The sequence below is a fragment of the Thamnophis sirtalis genome, unplaced genomic scaffold (assembly GCF_051295495.1).
Source record: "Thamnophis sirtalis isolate CommonGarterSnake01/CBP01778 unplaced genomic scaffold, rThaSir2_p1.2 scaffold_3, whole genome shotgun sequence".
In the NCBI taxonomy this organism is placed as follows: Eukaryota; Metazoa; Chordata; class Lepidosauria; order Squamata; family Natricidae; genus Thamnophis; species Thamnophis sirtalis.
In genome coordinates, this window is record NW_028261383.1 from 162,789,712 (window position 1) to 162,815,950 (window position 26,239).

General features: G+C 41.2%; 1 protein-coding gene across 2 annotated transcripts in view; it reads right to left on the minus strand.

The window, feature by feature from the left end:
* HDAC7 (histone deacetylase 7) overlaps window positions 1–26,239 on the minus strand; it is a 235,504-nt gene that overhangs the window by 207,631 nt on the left and 1,634 nt on the right. The window lies entirely within an intron of this gene.

Sequence of the window (26,239 nt, forward strand, 5' to 3'; positions counted from 1 at the left end):
GGAATGGGGATTTTGCAGAATCCTTCCCCTGGAGTGGGGAGGGAATGGAGATTTTGCAGTATCCTTCCCCAGGATTGGGGACAGAATGGGGATTTTGCAGTAATCTTCCCCAAGGAGTGGGGAAGGAATTGAGATTTTGCAGTATCCTTCCCCTGTCATGCCCACCAAGCCATGCTACACCCACCAAGCCACACCGACAGAACTGGTAGTAAACAAAAATTGAATCCCACCATTGGTTTAGGGTGACATGTGAAAACAATTTAAATAAGAGTTTCCCAACCCTGAACTTCTGAGCACTTCCAAGAATTCCCCAGCAAAACCATTGTTGCTGAAAATTCTGGAGCTTGAAATCCATACATCTACAAGTTGCCGTGATTGGGAAACACTAGTTTAAATGAAGGTGGGGAACCCAGGATTTTACAGATGTTGCTGAATTCTAAATACTCTTCATCCCTCTCCATTGGTTATGCCGGTGCAGCTGCCGGGAGTTATAGTTTGGCTACAAGACTCTCAATGGATATTGATGCTCCCAAAATATTCTTCTTACCCTGTAAAACATGTGTGGGATTCATTGTTAATTTCAGAGGAAGGGGGGGGGAAAGCAGTGATGGGATTTATAGCCCTTTGGTGATTTAAAATGGCAGGACAGAAAATTGGTTCTGGTGAGTGACCAGATGCAAAATCAGATGAGGCTCCTGTGCGCCTTATCTAAAAGGCAGACCTGTTTAAAAAATTGTCTTCTGTCCACTGGTGAAAAGGGCAAGGTCCCAACATACCTCTCCATCTGACCACCTTGTCCACGGGGAATAATCTCGCCTCACAGGCCCATTGAAATACAAAGGGCTCTGCTCCAGCATGAGCTATCAATATACCTTGCTCAGGGGAAGGAGGACAAGAAGCCTCTGACACATTATGACCCTTAAAAAATATATTTTTAGGCTCCCATAAGCCTGGCTCCTAACGAAATGACTGTAGTACCGCTATGTCCCAAGACTGAAACGCAAGCACACCATTACGCTCTCCACTAATCTGACTAATTTCTGTGTCTCTGGGGGAACTGCTGGGGCAGATAAACAGCGCTCTGTTTTCCCTCCTCCACATTTGCTAGGAGGGGGGGGGAGAGAAAAAGAAAAGAAATTAAAAGATCTGGTGTCTATTTTTAACCCTCAAACGCCCACGCTATGGTGCGCCTTGTGGTAGAGAATACAGGCTGGTTACCTTCTCTGCCCTCTCTTGGGAGCCTGCCAGTCTCCCAGCTACAGCTGGCACAGTCCTCTGATTCCCAGGAGAACTTGCAAGCAAAGTGGAAAAGGATGGGTGGTGAAGGTGGAACTGCAGCCAGATAGGAGTATCCCAAGTCTTTGGAGCCTCAGCACTCTTTCTTCCTTCCCCTCACCCAAGAGTTTCAAACGTTTTCCTCAAAGATATGACTGTAAATGGATGAGCAAATGAGCATAATTTTGATCATGTTCACACACTTAACCTGGTTATGGAATTGACCTGTGTGTGTGTGTGTGTGTGTGTGTGTGTGTGTGTGTGTGTTCACTTATTGCTCTAGGTTTGCCCATTGGATTAAAGCACACAAGAAATTTAAACCAAGGGGTAAAACAATCAAATTTGGTATATTTGCAAAAATGCAACTGCTAGGTTTGTAGGAGACCTGCTTCTATCAACAGGCAAGAAAACAGGGACACACAGAGCAGCACTGGGTTTCTAAGTCTATTTACCCTTTCAGTTTCTCAGTGTAATGGGCAGAAGGGCCCATAACCTTTGGGGACAAGAGGAAGACCTGCAATCAAGGCAATGTCGGGTAAAAGAAATCTGGGTCCAGAAAAGAAAGGTAATATGAAAAAGCCTCTCAGACATGACAGTTTCTAGTTCTCGTGAAGATAAAAGGAAGGAGAAGGCAAGCCCATTCAGACTTCCATGATTCTGCTTCTATTAATTTATAATAAAAATAATATTAGCTTGTGTGTCTTTGGCTTCCAAGTTTAGTTTACCTTGGAAGGCTGACACTCAGCCAAGGTAGCCCTACCATAAGGCAGAAGACCACAATAGCTAAGGTGGCAGATGCCCAGAGTAGAGATAGCTTCCCTCTATCCCAAGCCCACTTGTGGATCTCATCTGCAGTGGACAAGGCTGCTGCTCATTGCACTGAGATCCACACCAGGACTCCCATCTGTTTTTGGACAAGGAATAAGAGGAAGGGAGCCATTTTTCCCTTTGCCTCAACTGACAACATGTCTGGGGCTGGCTCTGCTGCCTTTCCAACATCCCTGCCAGAACTTTCTTGAAAAATATCCCACATGCCAGGAGCTTCTTTGGATGGCAATGGGACTTGAATCAGGGGAGGGGAAGAATGTTAGGGACACAGGAGAGGGGGGGGGTCATTGCAATAAACTCTGAGGAATGCTACCTAATTTATGCTTAAATACCTGGTTTATTTTAATCTGACAGTGAGAAGAAAAGCATGCTATAAAACTAGCTGATAATTTTTATGATGCTATAATCTGTGTAGCTCATGTGCCATTCATGGAAATATGAGAATGTTATCCAAGTGAATCCTTAATTTTAAAGGATTTTAAAGGTTTAAAGGGGTAACTGAGTTACGAATAGTGGTGTTTGTTGGGACCACAAGTCTTTTTCTTTCTGTTAATATTAGACTTTATTGGCAGAGAAATGCCATAAAGCTAATGACAATGAGCACTCCCTGGAATGCTCTGGTGTTCACTTAGAATACATTGGGATAATCTACAATTCTGCGTTCTCTTCCAAAATTCCACACAGCAAAACCAAATCAATAACTTTGAGTTCAGATATTGAAATGCATTGGAAGTGGTTCTGAATCCTGACCTGCATTATCCACAACAGTTCTGCCCTAACAAGACTTTCTGCATATGGTCATCAAAACGGAGGGATGCAATTCATGAGGTTATTTCGTATAGTTGACAAGCAGATCATAGGTTTGCTTACCATATGAAACCCCACTTTTCAAAGGAGTCAATTTCTGTTAAATCTGTACTGGAAGCTAGAAGCACAATAAATTTCCCTTCCTTTTGCGGGGTGCCTCACACAAAGTCTACAATGCACTTAGAAGAGGCAGATCGAGGTCTCAGGAAGTATCTCACATGAGCTCTGCATCGTTTTATCCACAAAAGATCTTCTGCTTGAAATCTCTATAGCTCAATACTTCAACTAATGTCCTTGGTCAACTTCTTACTATCTGAGGTGCTTGGATAGAACAGAACAGAACACATCCTTCCCAGATATAATGGGAGGAGGGGGGGTAAGGGGAAGAAATCTTCCCTTTGAAATAAAAGCAAAAAAAAGTCTAATCATCATTTGTTGATTATGAAACCTTCAGCTACCCCAGCCTAACCTTTTTTTATTACAGGCAAAAGGATTGGCCCTCGATAAGACAGCCTGAAAGGACTTTCCTGGGTTGTGCTGCTGGAGGGACAATAAAAGCAGGAGAATGATCAGAAATACCTTATGGAAAAGGTCCAGGCCATCTTGCACCCAGATGAAAGAATATTCACATTATCCAGATATTCTTAGGTTATTAACCATGGCTACTGGCTCTGTCAGCTGGAGCTGATGAAACATTTGGAACATTTGGAAAATGCTTTGATTTCCCGTCTTCATCTAAAGATTTCACACAACTAGCCATCTGCTAAGTAAAGGAAAAACAATGGCATCTGTTTACTGATGCCTGGATTTGTAAAACAAAGGCTGACCTTGATCAACAAGGGCAGCAAGAACATACAGCATGTTACTGTGTCATGCAGAAGGTTCAACATGATGGTTAAGTCTACATGCTATCAAGCTCTTGGGCATCTGCCTGAAGCGAGAACAACTCATTTCCGAACAGGAGTCTCACTCAATCTCTTCAGCAAGATTTCTCAGACAATTTAGGCAACTTAACTGTTTTCTATCAAAAAATCAAGACTTCTATGTATTCTAACTAACTCTCTTCCTGTGAACTGATGAAGTGATAGGTTTCTGATAATAGAAAAGCTTGCCACTGATTGTTTACAAAAATCATTTCCTGAAACTTTATTAGTCTGAGAAATAACCATAAGTTCATAATGGCATCCTGCCTTGGCCCAAGTGCCTTTTAAATGTGTGCATTCCCACATTAGAATTACCTAGTCTTCATGGCCATTGTTGAGAATTATGGAATTGCCACATGGGAAAGGATGTGCAAGAGAAGAGACCCATCTCTATGGGCTGATTAACTTCAAAGAACATCATCTCCATGATGTGCAGACATGGCCCATAGCAGGGGTTCTCAACCTATGGTCCACGGACCCCTGGGGGGGCACAATATCATCACAGAAGAAAGCTTGAAGAAATGTTATGATTTCAATCTTGAGTTACGTCTTGGGGGGTCTGTGCCCATGATCCATGGTATCAAAATGGTGGTGAAGAAAAGGTTGAGAACCACTGGTCTAAGGCATTCAAAAGTGGGGTTTAGCCACTATTGTCTATTCACACTTTTACTTGTATTTGGATTACTTGTTTTCAAGATCATTGTGAACTGCCTTGAGCCTTTCAAGCTGGGTTGCTATTTAGCAATTCTGTCACCCTTGAATTCAGAAAGCTATATGGTTTTATCTGCCCTGGAAAATATGTCTCATAATGCTTAAGAATCAGGGCATTGATAAATGGAAGGAGCAAGATTAAAAAAAAAGAGAGGGTCCCTAACTGGGGTGGGGGGCAGGTGGGGAGTTAGGCTACAAAAATTAGGACATTTTCAGTTTTGCTACACAAGAGGTGAGCACTCTTAAAGCGAGTTCCACCAGACTTTTGAAGGGCAAGGGGGGAAAGGGTTGTTCCTGACAACTTGTTTCCTAAACTCCATCCAACAAAGGTCTAAGTGAGCCAAGAAAAAAAAGGTTTCCACCCATCCCATGAGGGAGCCAATCTACAGCCAAAGCCCATTTTGAACAGCAGAATGACGTTCAAATCTACAGGCTGGTTTTGCAAGAGAACCTACTGCTCAAATACCAGGGGCTATGAACAAAACACCTCCCTCCCTGGATATTGAGGGGAGTTTGCAAAGTCATGCAGATGTCTTGCAAGACTCCTGGCTTAAATACTCAAGGCCGCACTTCTCAAATGTTGCAATATGCTTGAGCCCTGCCCAGACGAGGGAAGAAAAGTATGTGCTTTTTCATATGAAATCAGAATGTACAGCACACAATTGAGCTTTCTTAGTCAGAGCCAGTATGATGCTCTGTTGGACTGAACCTGGAAAACTAATCAGCTGTGAAGCTCAAACAGAGCTGGATCTACCCTTGGGCACAGTCAGTGATTACCTCAGGCAATGGATCTTTCAACCAATCCCATCCAATTGAGCCAATGAGAGAGATTTAGGCTGCCAATAGTTGTAACTCTAAGCTCCCTCTAACAATATCCGAGGATATCTTGATGAATCTAATAAGAGAATCTGAGTTTTGATGATGCCTGGATGGGAGATCAACTGGGAACCCAATGGAACCATCTTGAAGTGCTAATCAGGAAAACAAGCAAGATATCAATACTGTAATCCTAATAAGTAAGCAATTAATGATCTAATTGGGCAAAATGTATAACTGTGAGGGCCGAAGTAGCCAAGAAGTAGTCTTCTCTCCTATCACCTCTTCTCTTTAAATAGCAAAATATAATGTTTACCAAAAAAAATAGATTTGCAAGGCCTCTGGCTTTGGAAAGATGGTCATGAGTCCTGTCCAGATGGTGCTACTGATCCTATCCAGTGTCTGTCTTCACAGGATCTACTTGGGAACAATTACTGTCCTACCCACTTTTGGAGGCAGCATTCAGGTGCTCTGTAAAGTATTCACTGAGTAGCAAGGAGGTGCCAGAAAACAAACTGTGTGCTTTGCAGGCTATCCAGAGCCATCAAAATTAAATTATCTTTTTGTTGCTAAAAACAGAGGAAAATACACCTCAGGGTAAGAGATTCAGTCACCATAAAAAATAACAGGAGACAGAAATAAATATCTATAAATTATAAAGCTGCAGAAGTGTTGCTACAAAACCTGGAAATGGTGGTTCCTTAGCCAAGAAATTTCCAAGCCAGGAGGACTATTGGGTCCTTCTGGACAGGAAGAAATATAAAAAGCTTTTTTTCCCCCTTCTATTCAATCACGTCTGATTCTTAGAGACAGTCTGGAGAAGTCCCTGCAGTTTTCTTGGCAAGGTTTTTCAGAAGTAGCCATTGCATCCTTCCTAGGGGTGAGAGAAAGCAACCGGCCCAAAGTCACCCAGCTGACTATGTGCCTAAGGTGGGAATAGAATTCATTCTCTCGGTTTCTAGCCTGATGCCTTAACCACTACACCAAACCATTCTGAATGGCATCCCACTTAATTTTAGGTAGCAGCCCTCATTGGATCCACATTTTTAGTTCTTGACCAGCTCCATTTCCCCCAGCCCTGGAAGGATCCAGCCCAGCTTCACTGATTACAGGTTTGAAAAGACAATGTGGCTCTGCCTGCAATCAAACTACACTTGGGGAGGGAGAGCACTTCCCTCCAGCCTTTGCCCAAAGCCCCGCACCAGGAGGATGAAGTTTGAATTCCTCCCCCTCCCTCCAACCCACACGTACCTTTTCCAGCTGTTTCAGAGAGGATTTCAACTCTGCTCGTGCCTATCATCATGAAAAGAAAAAAAATGTAAAAGGAAAAAGGTGAGAGCTGAGGTCAGGCTGAGCTAGTTGCTGCCTCACCGTGGATGACTCTGCTTAACTGTTTTAAAAAGCCTCTAAAAAGCGCCCTCTACAGGAGGAGGCAGGAGAACGACATGCCTCACCTACGTCAGGAATTGTTAGGCTTTTAACCCTTGCTTAACTCTGCTCAAGTGATCATAAAACGCCTAAAGTCAGACTAGATGAGGCACGTCGTTCTCCTGCCTCCTCCTGCAGAGGGCTCTTTTTAGAGGCTTTTTTAAACAGTTAAGCACTAAGCAGAGTCATCCACAGTGACTCTGGCAGCAACTAGCTCAGCCTGACCTCAGCTCTTGCCTTTTTCCTTTTACATTTTTTTTCTTTTCATGATGATAGTGGTGAGGCTCTGCCTCCCCTGACTGCACATCACTGTTCAGTTCATAAAGCTTCACTGCATTACAAGTCATGCACCAATTCTCATAAGACTCTAGGTTTGGCTTGAAATCTAAACTCTTTTTCTATGCACACATTTCTGAATGGTACAGGGACTTTGGGAAGTGCCATTTCACAGAGCACTCAAGTTCTTTTGCAGTATTCCATAGTTAGGCGACTATATTTTGTGATGGTTTTGACAAACTGGCATTTATTTCTGAGTTTTGGCAAACTATGCCCATAGCATGCCATTGGTTCTCTTATGACCACTGCAAAAAGGCTGTAAAATCAGGTTGGTCACATTGTCACTCTACTTTATGACCATCACAACTGACAATCGTGATGGGCATGTTCCCTTACAGTCATAAGTCAGGGACAGGGGTGGGTTTCGAACCGGTTGGTCGCCGAACCCGGAAGTAAGTAACTTCCGGGAACGGCGAAGGGCGCGCCCGCCCGCCCGCGGTCCTTACCCGGTTTTGATGAGTTCTGCGCTTCCACGCATGCACAGGACGCATACAGCGCCTGCACGATCATCCAGGAGCAGCTGGAGCATCGTGCAGACGCTAGTACGCATGCGTGCACCGTGCGCGTGCACGAGGACACCGCCGGCTCCGTTCCAACCGAACCAGTTGGAACGGGGCGAGAAACCCACCCCTGGTCAGGGACTACCTGTATCTGCAAAAGATCAATTGCAACTCAAATGGTACCACATTGAATTAATTCTCTGAAACAGACTTCATATTCAAACGGAAGTTAGCAATTTGAGCAACCAAGAAAGAGAACATAAGCAAAGGGCTTGATACACCCCTTACACGATTATTATACAAATCCCCCCACCCCCCATAAACAGAAGTTTAGATTCACAACTGGCTCCAGTTAGAAGCTGACATTTTGATTAACCTCCCAAATGGCAGTGGTGCCTTCAAGGTAAATTGTAAGTAATATCTACTTGCTCAAAGGCATTCTTTTAAATTTCATGTACTGCTGGCATTAAAAACTATTCTCAAGGCCTGCTGCTCTGGTTCCGTTACAAAAGATGGTCAGTAGTCTGGAAATTTGATGCTGAAAAATATTGCCCTGGGCTAGGCCATTTAAGTTCTGCACCAAGAAAAAAGTGAGCACCCCAGCTACACAGGTAATTCAAGTCAGGACTGTGATCTGTAACAGACTTTGCAAAGCCCTAAAGACAAATACAACACTATCTGTCCATGTAAAAGAATTATTCACTTTGCCTCCACTGGAAATCTACAGATCCATTGAATAGGGATTTCCCGATTTGCATGCAATCATTTTGACCGTATTGTACTACCATAAATTGAGACAATGTTCCATCGATATTCTACTCCCAATCCTATGCCTGCAGATGTTTGAGACATGAGCATCTCAAAACTATTCAATGCCTCCATTTGCTGCAAATGGGCTGTTCTGGGACAGGCTGTCTCTGATGACAGAGCCTCAGGATTTCAAACATAGCACCCCCCCCCTCAAAAAAAAACCCAGAAATCTCCTTTTTCTTTTTCAAAGGAGTGTATTGGTTGTGAATCAGAAACTTGATTGGTTTTTCTTTTTTGCGCTTTTGTGGAACTGCATGATTTACTTAGCAGGTAAGATGCTCACAGCCTGAGTATCACGAAAACCTGCCTTCAGCGAGTCCAAATATTACTTACTTTCTGCCAATCTAGTTTTATTTTAATCCATCAAAGCCATAATGCAGAGATATTGGATGTGGAGACAAGGGGGCCTGGAGAGGAAGAGGCCATTACAAATTCTAGACCTCTTGCCTTTTCTGACTGCCAGACACATAAATCTCAGGTGGAGGTTTCCAGAGGGACAGTAAATATGGGGAGGGTGTGTTTATGACGCCCCCCCCCACAAGACTCTTGAATGCCATATGGTTGCTGTCACTAGTTGCTTATCATCCCCTGAGGGAGCCTAACAATGCAAAATCAAGTTCATGCTGCACCAGAGAAAACAAAACATCTTATTATATATACAAACAGAAAGAGCTTTTTTTTTTTCAGAAGGGGAGAGGTGGGGTTTATTTGAAAAGTGAACACTCAGCACTGCCCTGGCTTCCTGCAAAGGGAAGAGTGGACAGGAAGTCCCTGTTTCCTGCCTGTACAGCTCGGCTCATATCTGATCAGAAAACAAACATTGTTTTGATTAAACAAACAAAGAGGGCCAAAAATTCACCTCCTAGGTCAAAACAAGCATGAGGGAAATTAGGCCCCCCAAAAAGCGGGGGGGGGGAGAGAGAGACCAACTGAAAAGGAAAACAAAAAACCAAGGTTATTTTTTTAAAAAAACAAATTCTTTTATTGCTGTCTCTCACGCCTTAGGTATTAAAATTCCACATGGATTCAAAATAGCCTCCTTCGTCCTATTTCAAAGGGATGGTCACGTTAGTCTGTTGCTGCAAAATCCAGATTCTTGGTTGTAAAAGTCTAACGTTTTTAACCTCAGCTTAGCTTTTTTTTCTCCTAAAAAACCGCCCCCCCTTCTTTCCCCAATGCCCTGAGAGTGTATAGACATCCATGGTGAATTGGGAATAAGCGTAAGCAGTGATGTCAGAAAGAAATGAATTGCACCAGAGATAGAAAGTGATAATGACCTGCTGATACTACTAATTCACAAAACATCCTGACATTGTGTGTGTTTTTCCCCCCTGATGAAAACATCTAGTACGATAAGGCATTTCAATCTATGAGTTTAAGGTTAAGCCTTCAGGAACACTCATCTTTTAAATTCTTTACTTAGTGATGTCCACATGCTCATACCTGCCAAAATAATTTCATGTAACACTAAAAGAGGTTCTATTTTAAAAAATCCCATTTTTTTGTCAAAAAAAAAAAACATAGGCCCAAATTAGATGATTGGTTCATTGAATTTAATACGATCAACAATGTTGGCTGCAGCTTTCTAAAAGTTATTGGAACTTGTGGTGGAATGTCTAACAGAGACTGGGAATGTGGGGGAAGGAACAGGGCCTAATAGTTGCGTTATTATAGGGAAAGATAGCTTGGTCTGGGAAAAGGGGAGAAACCTGAGAAAGAGAGAGACTCTGCCTTAATTTTGCTATGTTTAAGTTGATCTGAAGAATTGCTTTGGCAGGCTTACAGCCACAGAGATAAATGTCAGCCCTTTGAGGCAAATCAGGAAAAGGGGGTCCACAAATCTGATTGAGACTACTTTATTGATACAAGCAATAGTAACAGAATCTTAAAATCAGAATCTGACTAAGTTCTCCCATCCCTATCTCTTATAATAAATTAGGGAGAGGTCAACCTGAGCTTTTGAGCTTTGTTTCCATGCTTTAGCTGTGCGCCTGAGCTTAAGCATGCTTTTGTTTATGTAACTGTCTCTGTCTCTGCCTGGCTTCCGAAGGTCATCTCCATAGCTCTCTACACTCCCTACTAACAATAAAGGTCTTTCTCAAAATACAAGTGTTTGTTTATTGCTTCCAGAGTTTCCCAGCCCCAGACTCAAAAGGGTGTCCGGGCAAAGTGCAACCTGGAGGTGTAGAGATGGGATGATTTAGGCATCTCACATGTCTACTACTGTGGTTCTGTTTGGACGTTACATTGGGGGTATTTTATGCTATGGCTATACATTCTAAACATGATGACTCAAAATAAGTCCAGATGGACTCAATGGTACAAATGTCTATATAACGGCAGTTTTGTTTGCCTCGTTGTAATCTTTCCTTTCCTTTCCTCCTTTCCCTTCCAGTTCACTTTCCAATCCACTGCACTGCACTGCATTCCATTGTACAATAAAAAGTTTGTCCCTTCTTTTCAAGAGCATTACCAATGGCTTTGGATATTTTTTTTCCTCTCTTCTTGGAGGAAGAGGCAGAGGTTGAAACCATTTTCACCATATATACTTTAAAACTGTAGGTGTGTCTGCCACAACACTGCAGCAGCAGTAATCACCCTGTCATTTACATATGATAATTTGCACAATTTGCTCCAACTATTCTTAGCTTGAACTTATTTTTAACACCAACCTGGTGCCAGCTGTAGTAGAAAGCAGCACCCATGAAATTTAGTCTTGGCTGAGAAGGCTGCCTTCTACTGTAAGGTTTTGGAGGTAGAATAAGTATGATGGGGGCGAGTGAACAGGGTGAACAGTAAGAGTGAACAGTTAATGATAAACAGAAGCTGGGAATGAGAAAATACAGGACTCTGCAGAATGAAGCAGAAGAAACTCTAAAAGAGGCGAAAAGAAATATTAACAGCAGGAGCCATGTTTTTTTTTTTTTAAAGTAGAAGGTCTGAGGATCCACCTATGTGACTTCTAGCTAGATCAGTGGTTCCCAAACTTGGCAACTTTAAGACTTGTGGACTTCAACTCCCAGAATTCTCCAGCCAGCTGCCTGGAGAATTCTGGGAGTTGAAGTCCACAAGTCTTAAAGTTGCCAAGTTTGGGAACCACTGAGCTAGATAAACAAGAAGAAAGTAATTGCTGAAATTCCTTCTCTGCCAAGTTAGGCAGAAGAACGGTTTGGTCTAATATAGTTTCCGATGCTGTTCTGAGTGAACAGCCTTACTTTTAACAAAAAAAAGGGATAAATAACCCAAGATATATTCCTCCAGCTAGTCCTAAACTGCTGTATCCTGGATATACCCTATCACTTTCCCTTTTGGGAGTTAATGTTATGCAAACTTCAGAAAGAGAGTAAAAATAGGAAAGTAGAGAAAGTCAAGGGGAGATAAGTAAAAGAAAAGGAAATATAGCCACATCTAGTTCCCACCGACATCTTGCACTACATGTTCTCTAAACCCTTTTGCCTTTGTGAACCATTGTTGTTTCAACCCCACCCATACACTGCTTCATTTGTTCTCACTTTTGCTCTTGGTTCTTACCTCTTTCTTTTGCAGAATTCTGTCAGCTCTACCCGATCACCACTTAGTTAGCTCTTCCTCTTCCTCGTGACCTATTCATTTTTTTTTTCTAACGTGAATTTGTTTTGAAATTGGATTGACCAATTCACCCGTCAAAACCGCGGTCCACAAAAGCACGATCGACGAAAGCGCGCATTTGACGTCATCACAGCGCGACGAAAAAAATAAAAAATTGAAATAAAAATAAAATTAAAGCAAGCCGATTCACATAAAGGTAAGGGTTAGGTTTAGGTTTAGGATTAGGTTAAGGGTTAGGGTTAGGTTTAGAGCATTAGTGTTACATTTAGCGTTACGTTAAAGGTTAGCGTTAGGTTTAGCGTTAGGTTAAGCGTTAGGTTTAGGGTTAGATTTAGGCTTAGGTTAAGGGTTAGGTTTAGGGTTAGGTTTAGGGTTAGGTTTGGGGGGGTTAGGCTAAGGTTTTCGCTTTATTTTTACATTTTTCGATCACAGCGCGATGTTTTCATCGCGCTGTGATGACGTCAAATGCGCGCTTTCGTTGACCGCGATTTTGTTGTCCGCGGTTTTGTGGTGGAACCCTCACTATATGACCACCTCAGTCTACTTGTGTCGTACTGGTCACCGATATTCAAGTCACATTCATTCATCCTACATTCATCCTTGACTCTCTTTCCTCTTGCTTTATCACACAAACATACAGGTTCATTTGCCCTGTATTTTACTTTCTTTTACGTTCCTCTAAACCAGGGGTGTCAAACTGGATTTCTTCGAGGGCCGGATCAGCATTGTAGTTCTCCTCTGCGGGCCAGTGGGGTTGGGGAGCTGGGGGTGTGTGGGATGGATGCCTCCTGCAGCACCTTGCCAGCCAAAACAGGGTGTGGGGGTCCACGCGTGCCCCCCCTGTGCCTTGGTTTCATCCTCCATGGTCTCCTGCAACAATCTGCCATCTGTTTTCGGGCCCATTTAGAAGCCATTTTTGGCCTGTTTTCAGCTCTGTTTTCACCCAGCAGAGTGCTGCAGGAGGCCATGGAGGATGGAAATGAGGCACAGGGAGCCACAGGCATCCCGTTTTAGCCACCAGAAGCATCATGGGCCAGTCCTTTGATATTTCCAGGTCAGATTTAAGCACCCCATGGGCCAGATTGAGCTCACGGGCCTTGAGTTTGACACCCTGCTCTAAATATATCCAATTTTTAGTCCCACAGTGGGCAAAAAATTGCTCTTATACAAACCATGTTTGATTCTTCTTCTTTTTCTTTCTTTTCTTTCTTTTCTTTTTTTTTCAGACATATCCTCATTCCTTGCATATGCTATACTACCATCTTTAGTGTTGGTTAAGCCTTCCATCTTTAATAAACATTCTACCAAGGTACACAAAGTTATCTACTTGCTTTAGTTTTTTTACTATTGATGCATAACTTGCAATCCTTGAAATTATATCTCACGTCCTGTTCTATTGTATCTTCTATAAGGACTCATGGACTCAATTTATAACACCTCATCTAATAAAACATCCGGGAAATACTGATCTCTTTTACATGCAATTACTGTTATCAGATCGGAACAAAATAGTTTCTCTGAATGTGGCTAAATTCTTTTGTGCTGAATGCACAATTAGGCAGACTCACTGATAATCCACAAGCAATCATAATATATTATTTTGTCTGTGTTTTTTTACTTTTTACTATTATTGTTTTTAAAAACTTTTACCTATTTGTAATGTTGATCTCTGACCATAATAAAGATTAATTTATTGCAATCATTCACTTCATTTACTCTGTCAAACACAATTATGTCAGTCTTTTAATAAACTAATTGTCAGGTTACATCCCTTGTTGCCGCAAATCATTTTAAGTATATCCATGAAGACATTCAACAAATGAGGATACCACACATCCCTAATCAATGCTGAACTATATATTCAGCATTTCATATTTTACTTCCCTCATTAAAAAAACCCTGCACTTTCCAAAGTTGTTTACTGTTATCTTTCATACCCTATCAAAACTGTCCCAAACACGTTTGCAGGCTTATTTAACAAATAAATATTCCTGTAGATTTTGCTTTTCCCTTCAGTCCTCTCCCCCGCTACCTTTCCATAGTCATTCTAGAAGTAAATAATATCTGTATTTTAGCATTTCTCCAGTTATACCTGCTAGTCCTTCAGTTTTATATATTTTTAAACATTTATGCAGTATTTATTACATTTTTTTCATTAATGTTTTGTCTCCAACATTCCCATTTTTCTTTACAATCTATGAAATATGCCTTCCATCAGGATGGAGAGGAGAAAGGAGAGGAACAGGAAAGGCAGAAGAAGGGGGGAAGGATAAAGAGGAGGAAGAGAAAGAAGAGAAGGGAAAGGAGGTGGGAAAAAAGAAGGAGAGAAGAAAGAGAAGAAACTGGGGGAGGAAGGAGGGAGGGAAGAGGAGAGGGTAGTAAAGAGGGAAAAAGGGAGGGAAAGAAAGAGAGAAGGAGAGTTGAAAGGAAGGAAGGAGGGAGGAAAGGAGGGAGATTAAGAGAAAAGGAAGGAGGAGGGAAAGAGGAAGGGAAGGTATGTGAGAAGGAGGGGGGATCGAGGGAGGGAAAGGAGGGGGAAGGAAAGGAGGAAAGGAGAAAAGAAAGGAGGGAAGGCAGGGGAGAAGGAAGTAAGGGGGGGAGGGAAGAAAAGGGTATGGAAAAGAAGAAATGAGGGAAGAGAAGAGGGAGGGAAGGAATAAGATACCTAACCTTTGATGTTTATAATGATTTGATAGTATGGGAATATCTCGAAATGTAGTTGTATTGTTTTTTACAAGTTATGGATGTTGTATTTTCTTTTTACCAATAAAATCTTTTTTTTAAATTAAAAAAAAAAAAAAGAAATATGCCTTCCAGAATTCTCTCACTTTATCCCAAAACTTCTTTTAATTCCATTCATGATCCAGAGCTGGGGTGGGTTCCTGTACCAGTTCACTTCGCACGCACTTTGCTGACTTCAGATATATCCAGATTGGCAACTAAAATGGCGTAGGCTTCAAGTGGCTGTTGAAGATGGGCTATTGCTTTTAAGAAAAAGCAATATGAATTAGTGAACCAACTTGCACTCTTAAGCAGCATTTATACTGAACAAGAGAGCTGCTGGATGCAAGCGGAAGAAACACGATGAAGACCAGGAGAGGATGAAAAGCGACGAGGGACAATAACGAACCAATGCAGAAAGCATGGTGGTGCCAGAAGATGATGAAAGAGAAGATCAAAGGTTTCATCAAGCAGAAAAAAAGCCAGCTGCTGTTTTGACTGAGGCAACAAGGAAACTGCCACCATTCTCTGTAAGCCTCTTCCTAACTCTAAATTAGGAAACAGGCAGAGTTAGAAATAGAACAGTGCACGCATGTTAAGCTTGCTTCATAATCTGCAACCATATGCTTAGTGAGGCTTCAGATGATCTGTCTTGAATGCAGAAACAAAAGTGCTCTTAGCAAGGCAAGTTTAAAGGAGAGCTGAAATGACCATGCCAAATAATATTTATTTGATTACTTTGCTATCATTTATTAAGGAATGTTACTGGGAAACTGAAATGAACTGAAATGGTGACAAAAAAAATAAAAAAATCCCCAGCAATTTGGTTGCTTGGTTGCTTAATTGTTGGGAAAAGAGAGTAAAAAGAAGTGGAGTCTTGAGCTGAATGTCAATGAAATCCTCATAATTCATTCACACACCCCATGATGAATCAAAACCCTGGCCCTGTCAGTTAGAGGGCACAAGTGACATTTCATGAAAAAGGTTTTTATTTTCCATTTTTTCATTTTCATACACTCACATATATACTGTGCATAGCCAGAGCCATAATACAACATTAAACAATAATCGCAGCAATTCCTCTTGTCAACAATACCCCCCCAAATAGAAACCCAATATACCTCTTCCATTCTCCGTACACCTCTTTCTTCCACCCCCCTCCAACTTTCTATCTTCCCTCCATCATCCCCCTCTACCCTACTTCCCCTCCCCCTCTACCACTCCTCTCTCCCCATCCACTCCCTCCCTTCCTTCTCGCCCTCCCTCCCATCCTCTCTCCCGCCCTCTCTACCCATCTTTCTTCTATCCCACTCCTCCTCCCCTTGGTGTATTTCACTATATGTCAATGTACTTAACTTATCTTATTTTTACAGAGAAATTAAAGAAAAACAGTATACATGTGAAGTCGCATTACATTGAAATCTAACACATCGTATCTAACCTAGTATATATCCCTCCCTCCCCCAACCCGACCCCCGACCCCCCACATCCTTCCCCCCCCGACTTCCCAGAACCCGTACACGGTATAGATTTTTAACAAACACAGTCTAAAATATATTGCTTTATAGATACACTATTCTCTTCCGTTCACTTGACAGACTCTGAATGCTAACAAGAGAGTGATTTGATTTGAAAAAGTAACACACATTTCATGCAACGTGACAGCAAACTAAGGTTTATTGGAAAATATACTCCTAATGTTCTTAGCAATGGTGCAGTTCCAGCCTCTCATTAGCTATACATCCACTTTTCATATCGTTTTAGGTATACTGTACACTTTTAAATGTTCTTTGTGGATTTGAGTGGATGGCAATCACTATTCCTTTCCTCCTCCTCCCTCCTCCTTGCTTCTTTGCTGTTCTAATCCAGTCCTTTTCTGGTGATATATTTACATAGGGAAAGTACAACAAAATCATATGCTGTGATTTCCAAACTTCTTCAACACCCAGAAATTCTACAGTCATGTTAGTCTGTTTCAGGCTATCCTCTTCAGCACAACTATCACTGACATTAGTAGCAGTCTGTTTTTTTCCCTTCTCTAACAGAGTTAACATAATAAATTTCAAGGTAGCCTCTTCCGTATAGCTGTCAATGACACAGTAATTACTCCCTGATTAGTCTCATCTACAGATTGTCAATCCTATTTCATATAAAAAAATTAAGCTTGCCTTTTCCGCCCCATAGTGTGGGAAAAAGGTTTCCAAATTAAGCATGTTTCCATGCTAATACTTGATGGTGCAAAAGGAGAATGCTACTTGTCTTTGAAAATAATGAGAAAATTTCTGCATTCCAGTAGTATAAAATATAAGTAAAACAGAATAAGTAGATCAGAGGCCCACTAGTAAAATGTATAAATAGCAACACCAAAGTTGCTATTTTGCGCAACACCCAAGTTGAGCAATTAACTTTACATTTTTGAAAAAGAAAAAAAAAGTGTTGAAACACATGCTTTCCTCCTGAAAAATCCAAATGTGGACATTTAACCTCCCAGCCTTCTTGTTTTTAGAAATGCTGCTGCTTCTCTTTCAAATTATACTTCAACTTTATTTTAAGGGAGGAAAAATGCCAAAAAACCAGAGCAGGAATATTGCCAAAGGGTAGTTTCTTGTTTATAAAAGATTCTGTCTTTCCGGAAAAAAAGGTTCTGGGATATCCTTAACTTCTATCCCCTATCCTAGGATTTTAGAACAGATTTACCCATCAGGGGACAATGCACAACAATTCTGGCACCGGAATATGATGGACTAGGTCTGACCTTCCTAGTTATTGATAAACTACAATTCCCAGCATTCCTCACCACTGGCTATCAAGCTCTTGTTGCTGCATTAAACATGGCAGAAGCTACTCGGCACATTAAAAATCTTTAAGGCACACCAGATTAAGGCCACATAAATCAGCTGATTGCCATCTGCCAAACTGAGGAGGCAGCCCAATGTTATGCCTTCTGGCACTTAAATGTGTTGCCCCATCTTTTCCATGGTTAACAGATGCTCTGTCTTTTTTTTTTTTTAACCCAGTGTAATCTGGCGATTCACTATTGTCTTCTTGGGTATTTCTGCCCTGAGAAATCTTAACTCCCAGTGTTGCTACTGTACTGGCCAGTTATGCCAAAAGTCAATTGAGTCATCTGTATCCTATCTCATACAAATTTTTAAAAAGGGGGTTCGTGTCCATCTTTTTACATTATCAAGTTTCTCACTTTAATAAGTTAGATTTTGAAGACACGAATTAGTTGGACGAAGGAGAGGAATTGTGCCTTTCAACAGTTCAGGTTATTCGGCAGTGCAGTATTATCTTTATTATCACCTTCAAGGTTGTTTTTCGAAAATACATGAAAAGTCATTGATGCCTTTACAGTAGATTTTCCGCAATATTCTGCAAAATTTATTTCTCATATAGCTGTTCTCTTCCCACACACTTTTTCCTCCTGTATCGGCATATCTGCTTCTTACCCAAAGGTTTGGGTACCGATATCCAAATACAAAACGTGTGCATTCCATCAGCTATGAAAAGCCCACGCAAGAAAGAAAGAAAAAGAAATGATCACCTTTTCCATTAACTCCCTCAATAACAATAATAAAAGCTATTTTGCCTTTCCCCACCAATGTTCCCTCTAATTCTTTTTCAGTGTGTGCGGAATAGTATAGTGTTTGAGCGGCACATTTTCATGCCTGAATACCTGAATATTTTTCACAGATGTTTCACAGAGCAATTGATTTATAGGATCCGAATTGGAATTGAGAAAAAATGGTTTTGTGCATGTTTGTGTGTGTGTCTCTGTGTGTGTGTGTGTTTGAGTGAGCGAGGGATCCGGTAAGGGAACTGCACCTATTTAGAATAGGTAAATTATTGCAAACATAATCAGTCGAAGATAAGTATGGGGACAGTTTGGGCGGTAGAGAGAAAGTGATAAAAGAGTGGGAGAGAGGAAGAGAGGAAGAAAAAAAGAGGGAAGAGAGACAGAAAGAGACAGAGAAGGAGAAAGTGACAGAAGACTGGGAAAGAAGGAGAGAGAAAGAGAGAGAAAGAGAAAGAGGGTGAGAGAGACAGAAAGAGACAAAGAGGAGGGAGAAGGGAGGAGAGAGAAAGTGAAGGAAGAATGGAAAAGAAGGAGAAAGAGAAGAGAGACAAAGAGAAAGAGGATGAGAGAGACAGAGAGAGAAGAGAGGAAGAGAGGAAGAGGAAAGAGTAAGAGAGAACATCTCATTTCAACTCTGAGGTCCAAATATTCTCTGATTCGTAATTTTATTTGTCCATTTACTATCCAATACTCATTTCTCCTTAAGTTCATCAAGAATTTCCTTCTTTTTATTGAATTTATCACAATACCTTGAGAACAACTTTTTCAGCATAGCTTTACAGCTATTTAAATATATAGTAATTTAGGTCATGTTTTCATAACATTAGTCTATAAGTCACTATGTGCAAAGAAACAGATTCAGAAAGTTGGCTTCCCTTTTTGTAATTGCCTATTGCCTGCTTAATTTTCTATCTACATTTTTGATAACTGATATTCACTGTTGACCTAAGAAACCCATCGTAGAAAGAAACCCTCCCTATGAACTTTATTGGGTTTCCATAGATGAAGTTTGATCTTTTTCTCAACCATACAGTAGCATATGATGGGAAATCTGATCCTGCAGATTCTAGGAATGCCACATGGGATAGGGTAGTGATGGCAAACCTTTCTCGCCTCGGGTGCCAAAAGCACACACGCCTGGGCGCATGTGTTATCATGCACCCAGGCGTGGCCACACCAATAATTTAATCACCCCACCACCATGTGCCCCCTGTGCATGCGTGTGTTTAACTGCCCTGCTGCTCTGTGCATGCACACATGTGCATATGCCTTTTTGGGAGCCTTAGCAGGGCAAAAATGGCCACCCCCGCCACCCAGAGGCTGGAAATGTCCCATTTACTGACTTCCAATGGGCCCGGTAAGTCCGTTTTCCCCACCCCAGAGGCCGTCCGGAGGCTCAAAACACCCTTGCAGAGCCACTGCGCGAGCCATGTACTTCCCTGGCATTGCGTGGAGACTCCTGGGAAGGGAAGGGCAGCATGGGTGGGCCAGCCAAAAGTTAGCTATGGCAACAGCTCACGTGCCTGCTGATATGGCTCCATGTGCCACCTGTGGCATGCGTGCTATAGATTCGCCATCATGGGGATAGGGTTTCCCAATCTAAAGAGCTACCACAAAAAGACAGCTGTTTTCCATATTTCAGTCCAGGGTGGCAACCAGGATTTGCCTCTGATAATGATCTTAGATTTTAGGAATATGACAAACCTACAGATGAACTGAGAAGCCAGTGAAGACTAAAACACCGGTTCTAATCAATAGTGAAGCTTTTGGACTGTCTTCGAGGGCAGCCCCACAAATACTACACTGGAATTTATTTATTTGTGCCCCTATTTTATTATTTTTACAACTAACTCAAGGTAGGGAGCATATCCATACAGTTTCCTTCTCATATTTTCCCCACACTGCCCCACAAGGGACAGTGGATGCCCCAAAGTCACCCAGCTGTCTGGCTTTCATAGCTAAGGCCAGACTTGAACTCATGTTCTCCCACTTTCCAGCCTGGTGCCTTAATCACTAGACCGAACTGGCTCTTTTGAAGCTCAGCCAGGTGCTTACCTGCACAAATTAACCATTACCTCTGTTTTGTCAGGACTGAGCTTCAGATTACTGGCCCTTATCCAGTCCACTACCACACCCAGGCACTGATTAAGCAGCACTTCCACTCCCTTACCTATATTTGATGAAAAAGAGAGATAAGAGTTCTGTGTCATCAGCATATTGATAGCACTTTCCTCTACATCAGTGAATTAATCTCAGGCAGCAGCTTCATGCAGATATAGAAAAAAATATGGGGAAATCAGGAACACCAAAGATCCTCACAGTGTAAACACCAGGGTTAGAAGTCATCCAGTGCCACCTTTTGGAGACAGCCAAGCAGGTATGAATGGGATTACAATCTGTTTCACCGACATTTAGCTCAATATCATATTTCAGAAAAATGCCATAGTTACAGAAATAATACTGAAAGCTACCGAGAAGTTCAGAAAAGTTAGCTAATTTTGTGAATTGTTTCCTGGATGAGATTATCTTACCGAGGGAATCACAAATTTCTATACCAAAATCAGACCTCCGAGCACATTTGAGAAATCAATTTAACCCAAACACGATAGACTGCAATCTCTGAACTGTTATCACCTACTTAAACACATTGGCCAGCGACAGGATTTCAAGAATACCATTTCAGACCAAATGTATCCAATTGTTACTTTTCGGGAGTGGTCTCAATTATACATCTTTCAACCAGGGTGAAACAGATCCTTTTATAATGAACCATTAATAATCTTCTGGACCCAGATCCAATAAGCTATGAGGAGGTTGAGAATTGAGTAAATGCATCGTTAGTTGCAATCTACCAAGCCTATTGGCAACATTTTCAGTACTTTACAAGCAACAGTGATTTTTAAAAATTGTATCAAACAATGTTTGCAAACATAATCATCAAAACTACAGAATGTAAGCTATAAAAAATATGTTTCCTACTGAATCCAGAACCCAGAAGCTACAATTCACTTTTTGCCTCCGGGGTAATGATTGGGTAACTAACTGAATAGTTCTCCATGGAAGTTGGAGTTGGCTCAGAGGCTGCTGGCCTTTGGAGAGCTTTTGCCTAAAATGAAATCATTGTGATTTTAGAAGGCTGATCTGAAGACATTTTTAAAAGTATATTACTAATATACACCTAGTTTTCCAACAAAGACTCACCAGATTCTACGGAGTTAAAGGGCCCCTGGCAATTCTAATATGTTTGCCTGCTTTTCTATTTTAAAAGTCAAGAAGAATTTTGCTAAAACTCTATTTTGCAAATAATTGATTAAATACTAAAAAAAAGAGTCAAGAAATGTTCCTCCATTATGACCAACCCTCCATCAAAGGCCTTTTGACACTTCACTTATGAGATTCTCATATGTCTCCGCTCAGTTCTCAATAACAGGGTTTCAGAATGTCAGCATTTCCTGTAGTTTGAGTTTCCATCCTAACATGGAGCATGGCTGGATTAAATATTTGGCACTGGGCACCATCTTATCAACAGGCACATAAATTGACGGAAGTTCAGAGAGGAGCAGGAGAAGTAATCAAGCAGCTGGAAGGGCTGAGATAGGAGTAGAGATTAAAGAACTAGATACTTAAGGGGGAAACAGCTTCTAGAGGGGTGGGCATGTTATCCTCCTGCTGTAAAAGATGATAAAAAATATGGGCATCATTTTAAAGACCAACAAGTATGCAAAGAGTTGATCTTTCATGGCCTAGATTTCTGTTCTTCACATGAAGTTCACAGGAATTTCTTCTACTACCAATCTACATGTCTTTAACATGCCATGACACTTTTCCTTATTTTGAATTGACAGGGTGGCTGTGAAGTGCTTTGCGAACAAAGAAATTTGTCTTAAAACCAGGCAGTCACTACTTCAAGTCAAGACTCCTGAATTCTCCAGAATCTCTCCTCCAGAATCTCTCCCAAATGTAACAAAAAAAGGATTATTAATGACAACAATCCTATTAAATGTTCTGAATAACTATAAATGAAATCTAACAGAAATTAAATTATTTCATATATTGACCTTAGTAACATTGTGCCCTCTACTGTTAGATAAAATAGTTGTATCTTTCTTGCTTTTAAAATGTAACAAAATAAAATTTCAAATGGATAAATTAAAAAGTCTCTCTCTCTCTCTCTCTCTCTCTCTCTCTCTCTCTCTCTCTCTCTCTCTCTCTCTCTCTCTCTCTCTCTCTCTCACACACACACACACACACACACACACACACACACACACACACAACTACTTTAGGTTCTGGATTTGCCAATATTCAAATGTATTTTATTTCAGGCCAAGACCAGCATAAGGTAACATTTAAAACTGAACAAAGAATCCTTCCAAATACAACAGTTGATGTATACAAACTTTCAACAAGATAAATTGAACATTCAAGTTATAGGAAAGAATTTTAAAATCCTTACGGGACAAATTCAACTATGATTAATTTTACATGGAAAGTATTAAAGGGATTTCTTCTATGAGGTTTGGGATCCATCCTCCAGGGTTAAAGAAGCAGCCTTCCAGTTATCATTAAAAAAAAAGGCCATGTGGACTTTAGGCTGACTGAAGGTGCACCTTCATGGCCTAGCCAGTCAGGTGACATGTTTCAAGATCCCTCCAGATCAGAGGAGGGTTCCTACCAGTTCACACCTATTCGGTAGAACCGGTTCGTCAAATCTACCGAACTGGTTAGAAGAGGTTTCCACCAGTGGACCTGGAAAGCAGGCCACACCTACAGAAGAGGTTCCAAATTTTTTTTGAAACCCACCACTGGTCCTTGGATATGATTATTCTACACTATCATGCTCATATTTATAAAACTCAGTGCCTCTGTGAAAGGTAAGAATGACTACTGCGTTTGTGGTGCAATCAGAACATTGCGTGTGTTGAAGTTGTTTTAACGCAAATCAAAGATGCCTTTTAAAAAACAAGTTTACATCCTATTCTTATGCATGCCAGTGCTGTGTGAGAGGTAATTTAAGGTGGTTCTGACAAGTGTCGTCGGCATCTTCATATCCGGTCACATGGGTGGCAAGCCACTCCCATCCGATCACATGGGTGGCAAGCCACTCCCACAAAGGAGGCCACACCCATAGAGTAGGTTCGAACAATTTTTGAAACCCACCACTGCTCCAGATCAAATTGTAAATGATAACACAAAAGCTGTGGTTTGGCCAAACCAATCAAAACTCAGCTCTACTAAGCCTGAGGAACTCTTCAGGTTAGCAGGCCAAAGATGCTTTAGAGTACGAATTACATCAATGCTGCACACAATCAACTCAGCTTAGGGCATCTTCACCTTTTCTAGTTAAAATCTTCATTGGACTCAATCATTATCAGATAGATGGATGGATGGAAAGATGCTTAATTGTCATCCTCTAAAAGACGCCACTGGCTTGTGTTGGGTGGGAAAAGCAGGAATGCCTCTTAGGCTGCACACACAAAGGGGAGAGGAAAGAGATTGATGAGAAAGGTATCTTCATGTTTAGACAAGACCAAGTAATCAGGAGGTTGCCAAACACCTTGTCAAACCACGTACAGACAATAGGTATACACAGAGAAAGCTGTTTCTGCATTCTACCCCAGCCTCATAAATGTTCTGTACATATTTGAAAGAAACCCATTGTTGAATCCTTATCCATTGTTGAATAAGAACAGCTTATCTGAACAGAATTTGGAATACTATCAGCCTTTAGAAGTTCGCCTTTTTAGACTAGTTTTTGATTTTATCAACCACTCTGCAGAAGGGTAAGGAAATGGACTTGGACCGAGGCAGCTCTGTTCCCTTCAGTTTCCATACCTTAATTTTATCAACATAAAATCACATTAAAGCTGCTCATGAGGGTTTCAGGGAAGCCTCCTTCCCAGCCCCACCTAGGCTTATGGAGCACCGTAGTAGAGATTTTCATCTGGAAAGAGCATTATAGAACATCTGGAGGAATGGCACAAGTTTGGGGAAGGCAGCTTGAGTGGATGCCTAAAAGGACTCTAGAGCTTCCTCTTTGCCCCCACTTTCTTTCCTATGCTAAGAACACTTTTACACCAAACAACATCCACTACCACTCAGCAGTAAGAAAGTACATTGTGTATACCGTAAATAGCATTTGTTTTGTTTGTTCTCAGCTACCCATACAATCTATTTATAAGATAGAGAAAAGAGAAGATTGTGACCATAACTAAAGTTCCCTTTTTTTTCTGAATATTGCTTTCTTTCTAGCATGCTTCCCCTGTAAGCAATTCTGTCTGCCCCCTCCCCCCTCCCTTGCCAACAACTTCAGGAACACACAAGAACAAGCCTTGCTGGAGCCCACCAGGAAGCATGCAGCCAAGAGAGAAGTAAACACCATTCTCTTTTCGTCCTGTTTCCTTTCCACAAAGCTGATCTCACCCCTAGCCCCGAATCTGCTAAATAGCTGGTATCTCAAACAAACTCCTTTGCTGCATGCAGCTCATCCACATCTATCCAACTTGTAATTCTTATTCATCTGATGCCTGGAGGAAGGCAAGCTGTCTGGAAGAGGGGCAACCACAGCTGATTTCCTCCATCAGGTTGCACTAAGTTTGCTGTATTTTCGCTTAGCTTAAAAACAAGGTAACAAAATTATCAGACAATGCCTTTTCTTCTTGATTTTTATGGCAAGGGCCTTCTGGCTCATCTTGAAAACATTAATGGTTTTACACTGATAACATTGGTTTTACCTATTATGATTTTTATTATTAATCTCTAACTGACAATATTCTGTTTCAGTTTAGAATTTTAAGACACTAGGCTTAAAATGAATGCTTGATATTGACTATACACCACCCTATAAAAACATTTCATTTGAGGGGCAGCACCTGACATTCTTAATATGAAAAATGTGCAAAATGCTTTCCATAGTTTAGCTCAATCTTACTTAGTTTTGTGTATGCGTGTCTATATTCATATTTACACACACACATTCAGGAATGCAGTTCAGTTCAGAGGAGATTCCATCCTCTAGGCATACAGAGGCAAGTTGCAATCCTACACCTGAATGGATCTCCTGCTGAATTCAGTGAAAATTACTGCTAATCAGGTGTGCAAAGTTTACTGTATATTGAATTAAGCAAAACTTCAAAGTACTTATAGGCAGCCCTGGATTTTAAAAGGCTTTTATGAAAGGTGAATAGTGTCAAACCTATCCATACCTGGTGCAATCCCATAGTTGGGGCTAGATGGCATCCATGCGCAAGAAGATCAGTTCAGGTAAAACAGAATTGGCAGACTGCATGGTATGGATGACAGGGACTGTGCGCGCATGCACACACATACAAACTACATTCTGGGGGACAAAGTATTTATAGACTTACCTTCTATGTGTGCTAGAAGGTCGTGAGACCATTTTTCTTTCAAATTGTCTCTTCTGAAAGCTGATCTACTTTTCCAACTCCCCTGGATTCAACCAAAGTGATTTAGAATAGAGCAGAGAGGGGAAACAGACCTGTGGGTATCTATCTGTTCTCCAGAAATACTTGTATATGTGAATATGTGTGCTGGGATTAACTTTTGCTAAGGGTGAATGTGTCACTTATTTCTTCCAGGTGATTTTGCCAAACTATCCATCTTCATAAAGTATGTTAGCTGAGAATGCTGAGGATTGTAGTCCCATTATCCAGGGGATACTTACTTTTTTAAGTAAGTCTGGTATTGAAAGATATAAAAACTCCATCATTAAGTGACTGTTAAGTGCATACTGTAGTAGTTAGGTATCTGGTCATTTGTATTTACCCTACGTAGTTTATGCACCATTAGAGGGAAAATATATTGAGGAAAAAGTCTCAGTTAATATTTTTTTTTAAAAGAAAGGAAGAAATCTGCATTCATCAAATTCAGTTCCCTCCCTCCTCTATTTTCAAACA